General features: G+C 39.3%; 1 long non-coding RNA gene across 1 annotated transcript in view; it reads left to right on the plus strand.

The window, feature by feature from the left end:
* The first annotated feature begins 381 nt into the window (after positions 1–381).
* The window catches only part of LOC147601986 (uncharacterized), a 36,340-nt gene continuing 18,614 nt past the window's right edge, over positions 382–18,107 (plus strand). Inside the window, exons 1-2 of the long non-coding RNA XR_015257556.1 lie at positions 382–538; positions 14,972–15,135. This is a non-coding gene — a long non-coding RNA (uncharacterized LOC147601986). The remainder of the gene's footprint in view (positions 539–14,971; positions 15,136–18,107) is intronic.

Genomic DNA, 18,107 nt, shown 5'->3' on the forward strand with positions numbered 1-18,107 from the left:
TATGGCTCCAAAGAAGCCCAAGGAGTAGGCATTGTTACAGAGCAAAAACATAGGAGAGTTGCAAAGTCCATTGTTCCTTCAGCAGAACATCCATGAAGCCATGCTCAGTCTGTACACCTGCCTTCAGCTGAGGTGTAAGTCCCATGTAATTACTAAGTACCACAAAAGTACAGTCTTATTTCACTGGTACTAGAAGATGTCATTTCAGCTAGCATGATTATAGCTCAGAAAGCAAAGGCCAGACTCATTCTGCACTAAATACAGCAGTTGCTGTCATCAAAATGAATCTGGCCTCAGATATCAAAGAAAGTATTAGATGAAGAGCCAGAGAGGATCATATGCTCAGGATGCATGACTTTCATGATAGAGTATGAATATTTCTTTCAGGTACTCTTATACGCAAGCTGTGGATGCTCAGTTTTTGGTTGCATAACTACTTGGAAATGTCCCACGCTGTTTGACAAGACCCAGATGGTAACCAGATGGCTACATGTGACTCTTTGGAAGTGCTGCTGCAGACGGGGACTAAGAAACCAAAGTAAGTCTACAAACATCTCCCTCTCTTTCCCATAACTTTTATTAACAGGGAGTGGAGATTACCATACTGTATCCTCACTGTTAAATAATGGCAGATGTTAAGGGGGTGTGCAGATCAGTTTCCCATTTCAGGAAAAACAAAGAGACTCTGACCCAGAGTCTAGGCATTTTCCAGTGATGATTTGTTTACTTACTTGATATATCCTACATTGTCAAACTGGGGACAGTTTTAAACTTGAAATTGCTATGAAAATTCATAAATATTACACTGTCTTCAGGAATATAGCAAACTCTGCTTCAACTGCTCCCTTTCTAAGAGCTCTCCCTTTGACCAACTTAGCAGCCATCCATTTCTTCAGGGGACAGGCACACTCTCACATGCACTAACCACCTGACAGATGACAGGCAGGCAAATAACATACAGGCAAACCCATCTTTTGGAAATCTTAGCTCTGACAGCAACGACTAGCTCTTGAGATAATTTCTGTATAAAAGCTTATTCCAGCTATAGAAATGCAAACAGAACTAATGCTTTTGCCATTTGTTAGTAACATCTTTTCCCAAATCAGAATTACAAAAGAGTTGTAACATTTGTTCTACAGTACTTTTCCAGACACTGTATTGTTTACGGTAAGAAAGAGAACTTACAGGATGGTGATGATTCACTCCATCATGGTATTTTCCAGCCCTGTTCAAAGACAAGGTGAGGATTCAACTCCTTCCAGTCACGTATCAGGAACTTGTAGTAAAATTTGAGCCAATTTTTTTTTTTTCATTTCTCAAAACTATTGGCTGCCCGTACTCTAAGTCATCATACTCTTTTCTAAACATAACAGAAAAACCTTTTATTATACAGAAGGGCTAAAAGATGATTTAACATAACCTGTAATATGAGACATCTTTCTCCCTTTCTCACACATTGTTTTAGTTTGCAGTCAATGAAAATATGCCGATGTGAAGATTTAGAGATACAAATGGGGCCTGCAGTATTTAAGCATTGTTAGTCTAATATTGCTACAACGCCATGAAAAGTTAACATATCCCAGTTTCTACTTGTGTGGAAATACTGTGTTTTTGCAGGAATTTCTTTTGGGAAGTTCTTAATAAAAAAATTATTTGGCTCCACATGGATTGTATCTTCTCGTCCTGTTAGTATTTCCTAATGTTGGTCAGCGATTTACTACAAAGTTTCTGTTTTACCTTAGTTTAGAACCTATTATGCAGTCATCACTTCTGTATGATAAAACACAATAAAATACCTTCATAACGATACCTGACATGAACATTTCAACATATCTGAGTTTAATGGTACCAAAGCTTTTGGCATCAAACTCCATGAGTCATAAATTAAATATTTTTCAGCTCTACAGGTGAAGGATACATTATCTTGGTTTGTAATTAGACACATTAGATATTTATTAGGGACATAAACCAATTAGATAATGCATGTGCATTGATAGGAAGATGTACGTGTTTGTATGCATGAAGGACATACAAGACAGAGAGGCAAAGGGATAGAAAGGAGACATCTGTGGAGGGGGATATATTTAAATGCAGGAAAGTATTGCCACTCAGAATAAGAATCAAGACGTTATTTTAAAATATCATAGCTGTCATTTTGATGGGAGAAGCAGCCCGTCACAATTACACTCATTGCATCTTAAAGCTTTGCGAGGAGTTCACCAGGATCTAGTTGTATGTTAATATTTTTCTGATTTGATATTTTGAAATTGTACATTCTGTTAGTGAACTTGTGTTAAAAGGTTCATTACTTAATCATTACTCTGTTTTTAATAACAGCTGTTTTAAGGATTTTTGCTCCTTTTTGAATTTTTTTCTCTTGATGTTTCACACTGCTGACCATTCAGAATTTTAATTTTGATGTGGTTTAAACTGTTCAGTCGTATTAAACACGAATAAAATAAAAAATCAGGAAGAGCCAATGTAGCTCCAGGAATTCCCTGCCAAAGCATTTCTTGTCTGTTTTCATACTGCCATCTTGAGTATAAGCATTAAAACAACACTTATTAAACATTGCAATCAGGTCTTTGCTTTCTTCCTTTAAAATACCATCTTGCATACTTGAAAGTGGGTTTTAAATACTGCCAAAATAAAACAGTTGCACTTTATACTCAAGGGTGTAAATAAGTAAAGGTGAACCAGGTGATCTGTGATGACTGTTCAATACTACCACAACACCATGCTGAACAAACAGAAATCCATACCAAACAGTAAGATGCTTATTTGCCTTGTCATATACATTGGCTAAGAGAAATATTTCAATTTTCAGCAAAACCCAGGCAATATCTGAATTAAGAATTATTTTTGTCTTTTCCAACATGAAGACATTTTTGTAGGTCCCTGAATTCCAGGAATGTGGTGAGAGGATACTAATTTGTAAGCACTGAACATTTATTTCCCCTTATTTTTATATTCTCACATTTTACATATAAGTCTGTTCTGTTCTTTAAGGATCAACCTCATAATCCTTGGCTTCCATTTTCAAAGTTAGCTAGTGATTTAGAGACTAACATGACTTGATTCTCAGAAAGTTTTGAACCAACTGCTCTCCCATGAGGCTACCTTAAAGGCAGTCACAGGCTGCTGGCTGAGAAAGCTGAGATGTTGTGGCTTAGTGAATTACTGGTGATCAGCTGAGCCTTGCTGCTCATAAAGGCCAGTTCAAATGGTTGATCTTGTGCTTACAAGGACTCCTTCAGGACAGCACGATAATGGGCAGGTCATTAATAGATGTATATAAGGATAAAGCCTTACAGTTCTTCTTTATCAAAGGCCTGTTCTCACAGTCTCACACAGACTCTGTGTTGCAACTCCAGCAGTGATACTTTAAAAAGGGCAGAACTCAAACACAGACAGTGCCCCATTATAGGTACTCACTTTGAGAAAAACAAAACCATGATGGAGAGAGTCCAAAGAAGAACAAGATAAGGATGTTTAGAAACTGAACATGAAGGAACTGGTATAGTTAAATATATGGAAGAAAAATCTAATGGAGTACATCATACTAATCTTCTACTGTGTAAAACAGCTTTAGTAGAGAAGATGACAGTAACAATAAGAAATTCATTTTTCTTGTATTGAAGTTGGCACAGCAGCCTAATTGGGATGATAAAGCACTAGAGCCTAAGACTGATATGAAATCTCCACTGGAGTGACTCAGATAAGCTGTCCAAATAGCTGGTAAGTATTTGACCCTCCTCAGTTCAGCATCTGGCTAAAATGACCCTTTCTAACCCCTCACCCTTATGTAATTCTGTGACGTCTAAGTGAGGACATACTGAACTCCCGGTAATTTTTAGACCATTTGATCCACTATTCAGCAATTTAAATTAGCACAAAATGATAAGTTATTCATATATAAGAAAACTTAGAGGGAAGGGAGGAGATGCAATTCAAGAAGTTTAGAGATACACATTTAAGTAACCTATACATCTGTTTTCAGCATGTGCTGCAGATTCATCCAGCACATCAAGGTCAAATTAGTGAAACATCAGGATGAGTGGGTAATCTACACTGCAAATGGTGGTGACTTTCCCATCGGCTGAGAGCTGTTGAGTAACAGACTCCAGCTAACTTCCAAAAAAACTTCTAGGCTACATGGGACCACGCCAAGTCCTAGATTCCTACAGACATGTATTGACTCTTAAGTAGCCTGACAAAACCGCTACACAGATCCTTTTATGTTCTACCTTTGTGGAAAGACAGAGGCTAGGAAGTTTTTGAAAGGGGAGTCACATTAATACATATTCCAATTCAGCATGCTATTGGGAATTTATTTAGCACTGATCTGAAATCTTCTGAATGACTTTGCTCAGTATTATACATTTCAAAGAGAAAAAAGCTGTATCACAGGAGACCAAGTAAAAAGGAAAATGGAGCTATCAAAAATCACAGTACTAAACAGCAGTAATGGTGCATTCAAATCCTCTTCAAACACAAAGAACAAGAGGATAATTCTGTACATGCCACCAGTGGATAGGCTTCTATAGAAAAATCTTTGATAAATGTTCAAGCCATAATTCTCTGCAGGCAATCACGGAAGGGTCAGCAGTGAAAATGCAGGTTGCCATGCCCTGAGACAGCATTATCTAAGTTTCATATATATTTTCTTAACTTTAATTTTTGGTATGGAAATTTGATATAAATAATGGAGAAACACAAAAGAACAATAGTTTAAGAAAGTATCTGTCTAACTACAATAGGTGTAACCCAAATATAAAGTTTTCTGTGAAGCTAGTTTAATTACAAGTAGTTTACTTTCTTTCCAAATATTCTGAGAAATAAACTCACTGGCATGTTTGATGAAAGAGCAACGGTCGTGGGATATGTCATAGGAGAGGAGCCATTAAACATGAACGCTCTCTTATGATGAAGTCTCATGTGATGTTGAAGAGACATTTGATTTTTGTATCTTTGGAAAACTCAGCAACACTATTCCCATTTTGAAAGGGACGCGGGGCTTGGCACACTACTGCACTGTGGTGCAGAGACCACTTGATGGTGGTGTTGTGCAGCGGCCCTGGAAGCGCAGCCCCGGAGAAGCTGCACCAGCTCTCGCTCTTTGCAGCCAGGACAGTGGGCGTGAATGCAGCAAGCCCCAGGGCTCCTTCAGCTCAGGGCTAGTGTAGCCCAGTAACTCATATACTGACCAGCCCATATGCTACAGACCCCCGTGGAACCAGATGTAATCTAGGCTCAGCCTGAAGTCATTTAAACAAATCCATACCTAGCACGAGTAAAGTACCTGTGCAATTTCTTCCAGCTTTCTAAAGTGAACTAAATTTTTCAGATTCTCCACAAAACAGTTCAAGGTAAAAAGCAGCTATGGGGTCATCCTATTCCTGGTCTCTCTTTTCATATTGATCTTCTTCCCTTAGCCTAACTTCTCTCTTTCTCTGTTTGATACTCTGGCTGGACAGGTTGCAGCTTGGATAAGGAGAGCACCCTGGCAGAATGAGAAGTTATTGCAGTCTATCACTAATGTCTAAGTGGGATAAATCAGGCAAGCCTAAACATCCTACAGCAGCTAAGATGTCTAAGGTAACGTCAGTTAGCTAGTTTAAAATGAGCTTGGCTGCTTTCCCTTTTCACTGGGGCACTGACATACCCTCAGCCTGTTGTGCCCCCTGTAACAAAATAACTTCTGGTTTTCACAGTGGGTAGACAGCTGTAATGCTAGCAGGGCTCTTTTAAGGTGGCCCTGGACATCGCATGAACAGTGACTGTTATTGTGAGTGAGAGATGTTACTCATGCAATCCCAGGCAGTTGGACATGGCTTCAAACTAGGACAACTGCCTGGAGCCTGGGTGTTTGAGGTATCATAGTGCACTGGTAGCTGGTACTCAAAAATACGCCATTCCTGAGAGCTGCAGCTGCTGTAAAATCTCACTGGAAATAGCTTCCTCTCTGTGTCTGCTATGCCAGATGACAAGATCCATCACCTTTCTAAGTCACCACCACCCTCTCATGGTTTTTGGACACTGAGTGATGAAAAAGGTGAGGAAAGCTTTAAAGCAGAACACACAGGTACCCAACCAGCCAGCTCTGGTGCTTTGAATAATGCCTATTAGATGTTCTTGTGCTGTAAGCCCAGTTTGCACATGCACAGAGTACCACATGGGTGTCTGTACATCTATGGATGCCCTGTCTTCCACTGAACAGATCTCCATCTCCTCCCAGAGGATCTAATGCTAGATCTTGTGTGCTTCTGCTCTCTCTCAGTGCTGAGTAGTTCACCATCAGTTTAAGCCAATCTAGATGCAAACTGCTGCTGAAATGAGAAGTTCTGTCCTTGTTCTTTCCTGTGCACTTGACTGCCAGCTGGCAAGCAAAATGGGGCTCATTAACCACACTGTGTAGGTGAAATGTAGTTCAGTAGTTCGACAAAAAGGCTATTTGATAGTCTGCTCTGGTGCATGCAGAAGCCTTTTTCATATTCTCACAGAGGACTTCTCTAATCATGTATTTTTCAGATAAGATGGCCTGAGAAGTCAGAGCACATCTCATGTTACAGTGTTTGGGAGCATGGAGATGTTTCAGAGGATACCTTTCTAGAGGAAACTACCATGAGAATGTGTTAAGAGTGGGGCATTTGGCCATCAGTCAGGGACAAGTGCTGATGCTTGGCAGAAAGTCTCCATAGGCAGATACCTCACTGTGGTCCTGTGTTCAATATTAAGTGCCAGCCTATCAGCACTCAAGTTGGCCAAAATATTTTAACTGTAACTAGCGTGCTTATCACTTCGCTGAAGCATCTTATAAAATATACGCTCTCACTCTGTCTTAGGCTGAGGAAATGTGATGAGAGGGTACAGGAAGTCATACATCACAGGAAAAGCATGAACCTCAAGCTTTAGAGGAGAGCTGAAATCTTATTTATAGAGACTGGGAATAAAAACTATTAATACAATAGTATATTTCTAAAGATACTATTTAAAACCAAGTTCTCTGCAATATGTACACAGAACTCTGCCTACCACCAGTATATTGGTTTGTCAGGTGTAGCAAGGAGGAGCATTACATACACTTAGAACGACCGATAGAAACTGCACTCAAAGGCATGTGAGCATTGAGTTTACATGGACTCTGGATTAGTTCGTTGGCCGGTGCTGTCTGGCAGCAGATTGATCTCAGGGTAGTCTACTTTGACCTGTAAACGCAATTAGTAATCAAACAGGAAAGCAATTATCTGAATATGGAATTTAGTCAACGTACCCATCCAATGTTTATTGGATCGGACTATAAAACTAGAACTCAATTTCAATGCCTGTGAAATCACTCTTAGCTGGCATAAATCATGGCTTTTCACTACTAATGTAGGCACTGAATGATTTCTGATTTTTTAAAAATGTATTTTTATTTCCCATCCTTAAGGATTACTAAGCAAGTATTGAAATGAAACAGTTATGAATGTTTGCCAAGTATCTGCGTTTATCAACTGTTTTCAATATGCTCATGTATTTATAACAAAATGACTCACACCAAATATGTTTCCTGGCATTCAGATGGGAAGATGAATGAACTGCGAGGTAAATGATGAAACTGATGTTTATGACTTAAGAGTAGAGCAGTAGAGCCTTTGACCAATCATATCTGAACTGGCTGCTATATTGATTTGTGCCAGTCATATTGGTCATCATGAAAATTAGATTAGGAGGCTGAGCTCATACGAACCTCCATATTTTCCAAATGTTCTAATGTCCCAAAATAAAAATAGTTTTTCCAGATTAATTAGTAAATCAATATTGTCAGTGAAAAAAATTGAAAAATTCAAATTTTGCTTTAGCAGCTTCTCAAGTCATCATTACTTTGTAAATGACTATCACAGAAAAGGTTATCGGTTTACTTCACCAACTGTTCAATTGCTAGCCTGTTCCCTCTAACCAGAGCTGGATACCTGAGCAGGTCTGACTATCCTCTTCCACATTTAATATCTAATTGACAATGAGGCCTAGACTAAGGTTGCCAGACTAAAGCTTAATCCAGATAAAATTGAGATAATATGAGATTGTGACAAGCCACTGGAAAATCTGGAAAGAATTTTTATGTTAATGTTTATGTTTCTTGCAATGGCAATACGTTATTAGGATTTGTAGTCTGGGAATGTTGGATGCTTGGCCATTGTTAGACGGCCTTATGGCAAAAGTTCATCTGAAGGGCCCTTTCTAACTTCACGTGTACTTTTGGAGTAAATTATGCTCCATAATATGTCAGAATTCAAGCAAATCTAAGAAACACTGTAGGCTGTTTGGTCAGCAAGTCTGTGATTCACTAAACTGGCTCCTTTGTTTGAGGTAGCATTTAAATTGCCTTAAATGTTTTCCCATACCAAAAGCTGCAGTTGTGAGGTAGACCTAGCACCAGATTTGTTTGCAGGTCAGACTTTTAACCTCTTTCTGCCCCAGCCAAACACAGAGTTTATACGGCCCATCGGTTTTAATCTGCAATTCCTACAGTCGCGTGTGTTGTGTAGTAGGTCTGTATTGTAAAACACAACTCTTGCGAATGGTGTGGTTTACACTTTCAATCTTAAACTGCAGCCAGTTAAATTTTCACACATTGTCAAAAGAAGCCACCACAATGGAAATAAATTCCCAGCAGCAACACCCCATATAGCTGCCAGGGCCTTTGCTGCTATAAGCACAAATAAACTTCCATAGGAGATTCTTTAATTTATTGGAGTCCAATATTTAATTCTAGTAGTAGCCATTAATAGATATTTCAAGGCATTAAGAAGCCCTCCCTCTGTGTGAATTACTGCAGAGAAAGAAAGTAAACTTCCAGCCCAAATTCTTTTAGAGACTTTCCCTCACAGAATGCTTTATTGTCCACACGGCAGTCAGGGAACCGCACAATCAAACTAAAAACCACAGAGCAACCAGGGCAGGCAGAAAAAGAACACACCCTTTCTAACCCTGCTTCCCCTTTCTTTTATAATCTACCCCTAAACTAGTAGGATACACCAGCTAGAACCTATTAACCCTCTACTAATTGAATGCTGTTATCCACTATACTGCCCAGAGAGGAAGTTTATTTTTAATTTTCAAGGTTTTTTTTTTTTTCAGTCATAAAGTTTTTCAGCTTTTCTATTATCTGATTTTGATAAAAGTTACTTCTTAGTCTAAAGCTAATGAGCATAAAATGCTAATTTGCACCAATTTACTTTCTTTCTGTTCACATCACTAAACTTTTTTTTCAGGCTTGACTTGTTCCCACCTGACCCCCTCTCTACCTTTCCTTCAAACCTCTCCCTTACCAGGGCTTTGGAGTGAAGACAAAAAAAAAGTAATTCATAATAAAACCCCACAGATCAGTTACGTAAGTGCTGAGTTTTACAGCTATTTGTGAGAAAAGGGTTATATGTCCTACAAAGACTTATATTTGTACTGAAATATTTGCAACATCAACCACACTGGTGATTTTGCCAATTGCTGGAGAAAACCAAACTAAAGCACAATTTTTCTTTAATTTAACAGCGTTGCGTGTAGAATCTTTATTTATTGTATACATCTAAATAAGGAGTCTGGATATAAAAAAAATTAAAACCCTGAAAAAAAAAAGTAAAGCATTCTCAACTTACTAGCATAGTTTCCTTAATTTTCTAGCTACATAAATACACCTAAATGAAAGGATATAAGTAAGTACAGAGGCAGGAGTGCTTCTCTCCTCATGCTATATAATTTCTCAGTTTAGCTCTATTGCTACAAAATAGACTGAGATTCTTCTTATGAAAATAAACCTACAGATGTATGAATAGTATCTAATAATTACAATAAGTGCAGTTTAATATCATAATAATCAAATGCACAAACCACAACCATCAAGATTATGTGAGAAGTGAAAGGTTTCTTTCATGTTTTCTGTTTTTTCATGCCGTTGTCCCTGGTTTAGCTTCTACCCAGGCTCCCTAGCAGATTTCTCCAGCTCTCCTTTGCTTTCTGTTATATTGGATTTTTCTCCTTTGCCCCCATCTCATGCTGAAATGCAGTCTCAGAAAAATGGGATATTTTGCCCCAGGTTAGAGCTGCAGCTCCCATCTGCAGAAACAGAAATCGCTGCAAATTACACTGCTGGAAAACTTGTGCCATCATCAGCGCTGCTATTTCATGTCCCCCAGATGTATAACTTGCTGGTGGCTGTTTTCTCCAGCTACCCACTAGAGATTGCCCTGCTAGACACCTACCAGGGGTGAGGAGGAGCACGTAACACATTTGCTACTCATCTGACTTTGCTGATGGGTTTAATTTTGGACAAGAAACAGCTATTAACACTACCTGCAATGTTTTACTGATTAAATAAAGCTACTTTAAATGTGCTGGCATAAAGCAACATACTTGCAACCCTTTCTTCAATCAGCAGTTGGCCACATGCTTTTGGGTGGTGGGCTTTTTAGCAGTGTCAACTGCAGTTTCCCCTGTCCCCACCTAACTTTTAAACCACTTTGTGGCAACCATTTCCTTGGCTTCCTCACGTCTCCCATGTGCTTTACCTGGGGTGCGCACAGCTCCTTACAGCCCCTGTGCTGTGGGCTGTGCAGGGAAAGTGAAGCTGAGTCCCACAACAAGATGGCTGCTGCTCGGTGTCAAAGCCATGGCCCCCGACAAGATGGCTACCGCTTTGTGGTGCAGTGGGCTCCACCCACCTCACTACACCACAGAGTAGTGCAGAGGCCGAGGCAGCGGTCGCTGGCTTTGCTCATGGGAGTCTCTTGGCCAGACTAAGAAGGAGGCACAGAGAGGAAAGGGCGAAACTCCTCTGATTTCAGCTCCCCGTGGAAGTACAGGGAGATGGCAGCCATTTTGTGTAAAGGAGTATGTGTGTGATGGAAGCCTTTCAACTAAGTAAGAAGTGCAACCAGGTCATGAGAGTTGCAAGAGGTGCCCTCTTGGTATCAGCCTCTGTGAGAAGTGTAGGTTGTTGTTGCCCCATAAATGCTTTACTGAGGCGTTGGTTTAATAAGAAGTAAATAGCAGTAGTGGTCAGACAAGTCTTCCTTCCCTGTAGACCTCTAGTTAGGAAATTGTAATTTCTTTAATGAGAACCCTCTCACAGAAGCTTTACCTTTGTTACGATATGTTGCTTTATTGTAATGTACCTGAGGAGAGACAATGCTTTAAATCAGCCTGAAAAATCAAAGCTTAAGTATAAGCCATAACCTGGTTGCTAAAGGGGCAATTCAGCTGTGAGTACATACCCTGTGGGGGGCCAGGGCTGCACCTCCTTTTCTGAAGGCTGTTTGAGGTCATGCTTTAGGTTTACTTTTGAAACACTATGACAAAAGCAGGAAATAATGGGAGCGCCTGAAACTATATTGGTGCTGTGGTAAGGCATGGAATATAATTTCTATGTGCCTGAGATTTGTCAGCCACATCTGCAGCTGGGAGAAGATGTGGCATCCAGTCATACATAATGAAATCCAGTACTCCATATTGGAAAGCCTGGAGAAGCAGGATTTTCTTTGTATGTTTGCAATAGCTGGGTTGTCTTTTTCCCAAAACACCCTGGTATATAGCAAATGGTACTGGATGTGTATGAAGAGGTAAGTCACATGTATTCAGTGCAGACACACCAGACCTTCTGAGTGCATGCTTGACCTGTGCCTGTGCAGATTGTCTCAGCACCATGGGCACAGAGACTTTGACTGGAATGGCTCAATGCTGACTCATGTGTCAGGAAGGAATTCTGCATCCACTTCTCAACAGATGTGGATGAGATTTCTGTATATGGAGACTCAATGGGCTCTCCAGATATTCTGGGTAGACACAAACAAGTGCCTACTTAGTGTCATGGATCATTATTTGCTGTAATAGCACTTAGAAACCTTGAAATCTAATGTTATCACACTTAAAACAGCAAATGAAAGAAATAAAGGGCATCTCTAGAACAGATAACCAAGTGTCTCAAGATCAGATTAAGTTTAATGGTCCAAAGCTTTGGATCTTGGAAGAGTATGAAACAACTGTTAAAACATTGGTCTGAACCTCTTTTCCTGCATTGATTTTGATGAAGTTATTCCAGATTTGCAGTAATGTACAGCTAGAACATGACCTATCACTTCTTAGCCTACAGCTGTTTGGAAAATATCCAGTCTTATAAAAGCTTCCTGGCAGCAACCTTATTTATTTATTTATTTATTTTTCTTCAGTATTCTGTTATGCAATCTGATAATACAGTGATTTAGCCTAGAAAGAACTAATTAGAAGTGTCTGTATCTCATACAAATGAGAAAGAATTAGGTAGAAACTTGAAAATGCTGACATCAGTAGTGTTGATTAACTTCAATCTGTTCTAAGCTCATACAATAGAAATAATTTCAATATACAAGAAAAATGCAGCTCTGAAGGAGGTGCATCAGTTTGCTCATAAAGGCTAGCCAAAACTGGATTTCAGTATAGCCACACTGGATGTTACAGTGTGGGGTTTTTAGAGATTGTCTAAGGTAATAATCTCTACAGGTAGTCCAACTGAGAGCTGGGTTTTGCCACCAGATAATGCAGTCTCCTCTCTTCCTGCAATGCTAGGGCAGCTGCAGACTTCCCTTACTCACTTCCCCTCTGGAGTCACCCCTGTCTCCTTGGTCCATCCCAGAAGGTTGCATTTCTGCTGCGGAGAGAAAGATGTCTGTGCAATAAAGCTGGAGAAAATCCCTTGTCTTACAGCAGTACCCCAGCTTTCCTCTTCTCATCTTCCTTCCACCCACAGCTACAGTCAAATCTGTGTAGCAAGGAATTAGCAGAGCAGGAGGAAGAGTACGGCTGCTTGAGCAGTGTTCATTGCTTGCTCTCCTTTAGGGAAACAGCAGTGGGCCAGATGGAAACATCTCATCTGCTGGATTTTAACTGAGAGCTGTCAGCTGAATGTCACTACCTTTATAAGGTGTAGTAGTGTTAGGTAGTTAATGAGAGAATTTGTACAATTCAGTAGGTTTTTTTTTTTAATTATTTTTAAAAATGTAGCTGGGGACAGTGCTAGTGATATTGTCTTCTTGGTTTTTATTAAATAGTTTAAGGGGATGCTGAATCTAAGACATTGATGTCAACTCTGTATGTAAGAGATTTAGGTTCAATTCCTTCTTCTTTCTGAGATCTGAACCTGATTTTTTTTTAAAAGATTTCAGTCCTAGATATCCAAAATAGCAGAGTACTGAAGTAAAATAGATTGGATGGGACAAGTATCCCTTGGATTAAAAGTATCCCACTTTGAATAGAGTAATACATTGGCTGGGGAAAGAACATCACTCCACAGCTCACTGCTGAGACTGACTCAAAAGGATCAACGAACATGTGTGTTTTACATTACATATTCTTTGGAGATGAACTGCTGTTGGACAGATGAGTATTTCGGACACTAGACTACAAAGTGCTATTTATGTCTAGTCTTTTCCTTCCCTATATTAATTATTCCATGTAAAGGGTAATTCAGCCTGCACAAGATCCTCAGAGTGCCCCCTGTAGAATAATCCATGCTGCAATTTGCCTTTGCCTGGGGATGATGATGCGGGTTCAAATCCCTTTGCCATCCAGGCAGAGTGCTCTAACGATTCAATGATTTAGTAGGGGAGCGTGGCAGAAGCGTTGCCTCATCTGGCTATACTTTGTGCAGACTGTAATCTGATATCTGTAGCTAGAGAGTGCCTATTTGATCAGACTTAAATGGCAGGGATTCTGTGCTCATGGGTCCAGAGGGATTTACCCTGTTATTGGCTTCCATGTTATGATCTGAATCTGGGAATGCTTACAAGCTGATTCAGTTTATGGGACTTCACTGTTGGGAATTAAGTATCTGTAAGTGGTTGGGCATTTCCAGGATTAGGCAAAAAAAAAGCTGAGCATGTGTTGGAAGATCTTTATGTTTAAATTAGGTCTTTTTAAAGAGAGTTGGACATCTAAAAGTGTCTTTGGATCTAGCCATGAGCAACTGATTCTGCAAACCTTTCTACAACCTAATGGGTTTTAATGAGATTTAACATGCATGCTTGCAGGACTGGGGCCTCATTCTGTAAAGTATCATATTTTCATATTTTTCTATGGGCTGAAACTACTTCTTAGTACTGAAAGCGTTGCAGTAGTATGATTAATCATATGCTTTATGGTAAAGAGATGTCTAGGACAAGTACTGATTAAAGTTATCTTTTTTTTTTTTTTGGTGGGGGGAAAACAGCTCGTTTGAAGCACTTCTCTGTAAACTGCTCTGTACAAAGACCTGAGCACCTTGTTATGACTAACATAAATGTGCTGGCATTTATTTCCATTGAACACGTGGAATGACATATAAATATCTAAATCTAACAGATTTTTAAAAACTCAAACTGTGTCTCTAGTTGAGTATGTACTCTTTCACAGTGTAACTGGATGCTTTTTAAAAAAATGTTCACCCTTGAAATACATAACTAACTTTACATTAACTTTTTCTCTTTTCTTGTTCCCCAGATCACAAATAAGAATAATGGTTTTCATAATTGCAAGCAGTAAAACAAAGTTTGTATGCCAGTGCATTAATAGTTTTCACAAATATACATTTATTACATAGATTTTCAAGGCCTTTTTCTCTATGGGAGCTATTTCTGTCTCCACAGGAACACTTTCTTCCTACAAAGAATTTATTCCCAACACCACACAAACACTTATACCATAAAATACAAAAAGTAAATAAACAAATACAACTGCTATATTAAAATGCTACTGTTCAAAAATCTAAGCCCCATTGGAAGTGGCTAACAAAAGTATTCCTCCAGTTTCATCCTACAGCAAATGACTTTAATATTGGTTGCAGCTGCTCAGTTTTTCAGTGTGTCTCTCTCAGCCTGATGTGTCCATTAAGAGGCAATGGCACATATTGCTGCACATGTTCAATTGCTCTACCTTTGTGCTGCAGTTCTTTACTCTGTAAAATGTTCTTCTCGGTACACAAAAGCAGCTGCCGAAGAAACCGCTTCAGACCGGGGGTGAGACAACTGATGGCAGCACCACTAAGCAAACACCAGTAGAGACTGAGAGAGCGAGACGGTGCAGAGACACCGAAGGCGCTTCTGTGAGAAACAAAAATATCAGCATTACTGCCTTTCATCAGAACACCAGGTGAGACTGAAAAGCCACTAGAGACTTTTTGGCCGTAGATCTATGGATCTGTGTTATGCTTGATTTGAAAGTGTTCACCTTAGATTATAAAACAGAATATTTTTCAGAAATGATACCAGCAGCTTTTTCTTTTTCTTGTGCATCACCAGTGATGATGATGATGATTTTTTGCAATAGCAATAAAATAATTCCGGGGGGAGTTATCTGTACCTTTTGGAAGTTTCATTGCTCATTGTTAAGTTAATTAATTAAAAATTGCAATGTACACAGACTTCAGAAATGTCTATAGCTGGCTAAGACATCCATGCCATACATCAGTGTTTCCTGAAAAAGGAGGCGGAAAGCCAAACAGGCAAAAACTGATGCTTCTAGTTAATTTACAGACTTATATTTAAATATATTTTATTATAATCATTTGCAGTGAGAGATTTGCCCTGGAAGAGCCCCAGAAGCTTCATGTGAAACATGCACAGTTATTTCTGTTAGCGCTCAGGCTTTATTTCAGGCGGGTTTTTTTTTTGCAATGCTCTAGCCATGCAGTGATCTGTAAAGGGAACCTACTCTGATACAGTTTGAAAAGTGCATTTTGTACTTGGCTCTCCCTTTGATCGAATTAATCTGGGCTTTTTTGTAGTTCTAAATGAGGCCTATGGGCTGACAATGTAGCTGTTTAAAGGGGATTTTAGGGGATAATAGCCAATGCAAATAGTGCCATGAGAATGGCAACTTGCTTTTGCACTTTCAATCACATAATAACAGCAAAGAAAGCTTTTAAAATGAATTGAAATTTTGTGGCATGCCATCTGGGATTATTTGGGGAAACAGTTCTCAATACTATGGTTGTGTAAAAGAATGGTACTATGGGGCACTCTTAAGCTGACATGTTTCAGATGGCACCCTTATGCTAACTGCTGCAAAGTTGGCTAGCATTTTTTTTTTATTATTTTCTTTCTCCTGGATTATCTGCAAAAAATTCTCTTTGCTGGTATTTGGGCCTGAAAAACTTTTCTATTGTTAAAGAATTCAATTCAAACCCCTTGCAGCTGCTGATCCCTTTATTGTTCCAAACGTTATGTATACGCGTCTCAGATGAATGTAGCCAAGCCTTTTAGTGCCTTAATAGGTGTCTGTATAAAGGTCATTTATTCTGCAGTACTTGTTTTAACAAAAGTTTATACACAAACAACAACTACAGCTAAAACATTCACATTAATCAATGCTCCTTGCAGTGTAAAATGCAGAGAGAAAAAGCCTAACTGGAGAAAGTATGTCCAAACATGAGAACTCTTTCTGTGTTTAACTGTGAAGCAGCATATATTTTAGACTCTATCATCAAAAGCTGCATGAAAAATAATTTCAAAGCTGTTCTGAGCAAGGATTGATGATTCCAGACTTTTCAGGACAAGCGCAGTTTTGATAGGGTCACTGAAAGTTTTAATAAACAAGAATTGGTGGAAATGTGGAAAAAATATATATCTGAGTTCCCCTTTCCAATTAGTTTTGGAACTGAGCTTTAGGCTAGCCAGCACCTTGACATTTCGGTTGACATAGCTGCCTTATTTTCTTTCCCTTTCCTTTTGTCTTAGCTCCAACTGGCTGCCCTTATAAACACTCCTTGAGGAATTAGGGTGCATGTCAGATATCTTAGATGAGAAGAACTGAGTACACTTCTTTGGCATGCAAGATTTTTCTTTTTATAGAAATATTAAAATACCATCTGTAAGCTTTAGGAATGTAGGTCATGTCCATGGAGAGTTTAAATTTGAGGTTATGACAGATGTTGGGTGGTGAATTAAAAATTTGGCTCCAAGTCTGTAAATCTAACTTGGTTCTGTTGACTTCCCTGGAGTTAGTTCTGCTGACACACATGTAATGGGATCAGATTCTGACTGTCTAAGTACTCAATTGAGCTCAGCAGAATATAAATCCATCAGTGATATGAGGGATGAGGCATGTTGGGAAAATAATGTGCAAGGCATGGTGGGGACGTATGAGGAGCAGGGCCAAAGAAGCCCAACTACTTGATCTCTGATAGAAGAAAATGTAGAGCAAGCTATGCTTCCTTGTTTGCTGCTTAGTATTTTTTAATCATTCTTGAAAATAATAGATCATGCTCTGATCTTTAAATATTGTGTGATTTTTAAATACATAACAATGAAGCCATTACTGCTGCTGCTAGGGGCATTACAATATGCCACTCCACCAGCCTGTCCAAGCTGTATACATGGATCATATTGCTCTGTACAAAAAGCTTAAAAATCAATGGTTACAGCAGAGGTTTGAGAAAAATTGATGTGTATTGCACTGTGTTGATCATTTGATCAACAGCTGTGGACTCTGGCAGATAGGTGAGGACATTGTACTATCGAGAACTGCAGTGAGAACACCCGCTCTCCCCAGTCTCAGATTCTTAGCTAGCACAGCTTGGTTGCTCTAAAATGCCACCTGTGAGACAGAGGCAGGCTGCCTGCGGCTGCCTCATGCAGGACTTCACAGAGCAGCATCATTTCCACCACAGCCACATGCAAATAGGTGGAAAGTGCAGTATTTGGAAAGCACTATGTGCCTCAGCTGACACTGTTCATCGTAGCCAAGCTATGCATATAGACATAAAAACTCAAACCAAAGGATAAACTTCTCAAGATGTACATAAGAAATTAAGCCATGGGGTATTTAGAATGTTCTAGAAAGATTTTACATACTGCTGTTACATGGGCAGCCACATACTGCTCTAGCTGTTACTTCCAGGTGGTCTTCAAAACTAGCCACATGTATAATTTATTGTAATAATCCCATTTGGCAACAGCATAGACACAGCTAACTGTGGCTAGGTCCTCATCCAAGTGAAATAACTGCAGTTTTGCCAGAGAAGATAAGGTGCCAATGCACTTGACTAGTGAGACAACTGGTCAAAATCCTAAATCAGAAAACTCCAATCCCTCACGTTTTGGCAGGTAGATCCTGTTGCTATA

This window comes from Chlamydotis macqueenii, chromosome 1 (assembly GCF_036417535.1).
Source record: "Chlamydotis macqueenii isolate bChlMac1 chromosome 1, bChlMac1.mat, whole genome shotgun sequence".
In the NCBI taxonomy this organism is placed as follows: Eukaryota; Metazoa; Chordata; class Aves; order Otidiformes; family Otididae; genus Chlamydotis; species Chlamydotis macqueenii.